The following is a 2,886-nucleotide window of genomic DNA, read 5'->3' as shown; positions in this document are numbered from 1 at the left end:
ATTAAAAAGAGAGCGTCCAATAATCGATATCGATGAGGACAACGCCCTAAGGAATGCACAAACTCATGACTTTGCTATTCGCTCTCGAATTGCTCACACAGCACATGTTGCCGCAAGCCCGATACACACACTATAAATATGACAAACGGCACATGAAACGATCTCCAACGCGATTTGGAGGATGCGAAATTGTCCTTTATCCACCAAGCTCTAGGCATTGTAGGCTAATCGTTTTGCTCCGTCGAATCCGAACAGGTCAATCCAGTGGAACACTTAGAAACTGAGAATGAATTGGAAAACGAAATACTGAGCTTCCAGGTTGATGCAATGGTAAAAAACAACAATCCAAAAGAAGAGAGCACAGCATCTGCTATTTTCACTGGTAGACGAGCTTCCTCAGTACAGAATCAAAAAGAAGTAGAAAGATTACAAGAAGAGGCTATGCGTCGATGGCTATTCCACTTGTCATCACCAGTTTTTTTTAAAACAGTTGGCTTCTAACAGTGTAAGACCCACGAACCAGAAGAATATACGTCTCCATCTCTTCCACATCGAGCCAAGACGGAATAAATGAAGAAACAAGTCGGAGCTACCGAACACACAGGAAGTAGCAGGCACCTATTTCCACTTGGTGGCCACCCCGACAAAAAACGACCAGCTCTCCGCGGCCGGTGGCGTTGCAATACAACAAAAACCGGCAATAATGTCGGGCACACTGTACAAACTACCCGTCATCCGGGTAGTATTACCAAGTTGATCTCCAGGGTACAATGAGACCCGAATCTCTCGCCTGACATCAAAAAGATGTGAGCCCAGGCTGTATAGAGACACGAGACGACGCTATATGGCTGAGCCCTGAGACTGTGAGATAGAGGGGTATCCGAGGAGACAACACAGGAGAAAGGGACGATCTCGGGCTCAGCTGGACGCCTTGACCCACCAGCTAACGAGCGGGATTGGCCTTTAACACTCGTAGGCACACATCTCGGACGCGAAAATAAACCCGCGAGTTCATTAGGTGTCAGTCTGCACAGCCTGGCCCACACAAACCACACACATGCTGAGAGCAGACGTTTTTATCCCCCAAGCCGTTCGAGCTGTGAATAAGACGTGCTCTAATAAGGGAAACCTGACAATACCAAACAGCATGTCCGCCCCAGCTCCTACACTGACAGCTAAAATGGAAAAAGAGAGTAATCTACTTAAAGCAAATTATGCAAACGAGGAAAGACGAGCTAAGTTTTAATGGGTTCAAAACTTGATTTTCACGAAATGAAATTCCCAAGGGGTTCCATAAAGTGGAATGTATCTATGCATTTATTTATTTATAAAATCTATTTACCAATCTAAAGTTATTTATTCATTGATATACTTAATTTTATATACTTATTTAATTATTTATTCGTTCCAAACAACATTATAAACCATTCAGAATGTATGCTACTTCGGCCATGTTCTCCAGGGTCAACCACATTATGAATAGGGACACATCCCAGCAGGAAGACCAAGATAATTCACAGAATATCTTTTTCAACGCAAAGAATCCGCTTTCCTTTCTTTGAACGCAAAGAAAATAATCAGACCATGACACAATAGATACAATTTCCACACTTCACCAACCTCAAAAAACCCCCCCACAAGATTAGTATTTAAGAAGAGTTTTGTAAGCGCCTTGAGTGTAGACTTTTCTTACGTCAGCATACGGTATTGAGAAACTTTTCACTCTACGATTGAGTTCTCAAGTGCCTTGGTTGTGATGATTGTGTGCAAACTGGTATGCTGATGCATTCATAAGGCATTTAACCCCGAGTCCCTTCGAAAAAACGTTACCCTCAAGTAGTTTGATTAAGCCCCAATTTTTCTTCTTCTTCTTCTTCTTCTTCTTCTTCTTCTTCTTCTTCTTCTTCTTCTTTGTTGACGACAGCCAGTCGATCAGGTGATGTGCACAAACTCTGCAGTGTTCTATAGATCCTCGAACCTTCCAAAACGTTTTGTTTTCCCTGGCGTACCGTATCGCCCATAGTAAAACAGCTCTGACTCCACCAGTCTGACACTATTTGTAACATATCGCTGCGGCGGGTTAAATATTAGATTGCTTGGAAGGTATGCAATAGCAAGTCGCAAATATAACGTCACTTTCAATACAGCCGTTAAACAAACTGAACCTCTAGACTCAACACCCATACCCGATAGCGAGTCCAGAGCCAAGAGGGCGGATGGGGACTTAAGCTTTGGCTTTAGCTTTAAAAAGAGTTTAACGGGAGTTGCATTGCAATAAGGTTCTCTTGGTGCTAAAAATTAGAAAATTATGTTGCAAGAGAGTTACATACAAAAGAAAAAAGGCAAATAGATAAGATGTTTTATAAGATAGAAGGAGTAAACCACACCATAGCACCCGCCAACCACCCTAAAGTTGCGCGAGAAGGGCTTATGTAACCATCAGGGCCAGGCAAGCAATGAATCACGTATTTATATTGACACTGCTAGGCACGCTCATGAAGGGGCAGGCTGAATCTCTCGTTACAACTTGCACACATCTGTACCTCATTGAATATTCGCATCACCTTTTGAAAAAAGCATGTGTGTGTGTGTGAGAGAGAGAGAGAGGGGGGAGTGAGAGAGAAGGGGGAGAGAGAGAGAGAGAGAGAGAGAGAGAGAGAGAGAGAAGACAGCAGAGAGTCCTTCATGCACTCCCTATCAAATACTTTCTCTCCCAACCCCCTTTCCTGTCCGTCTGTCTCTCTGTCTGTCTACCTGAAAATCTATCTATCTACCTATCTCCACTTCTATCACTTTCCATATTTTCGTGTCTATTTATAGCTCTCTATCTATTCATAGTGTTCCCCCTTCTCTCTCTCTCTCTCTCTCTCTCTCTCTCTCTCTCTC

This window comes from Aplysia californica, unplaced genomic scaffold (assembly GCF_000002075.1).
Source record: "Aplysia californica isolate F4 #8 unplaced genomic scaffold, AplCal3.0 scaffold00189, whole genome shotgun sequence".
Classification (NCBI taxonomy): Eukaryota; Metazoa; Mollusca; class Gastropoda; order Aplysiida; family Aplysiidae; genus Aplysia; species Aplysia californica.
Note: the sequence above shows the minus strand (reverse complement) of the source record.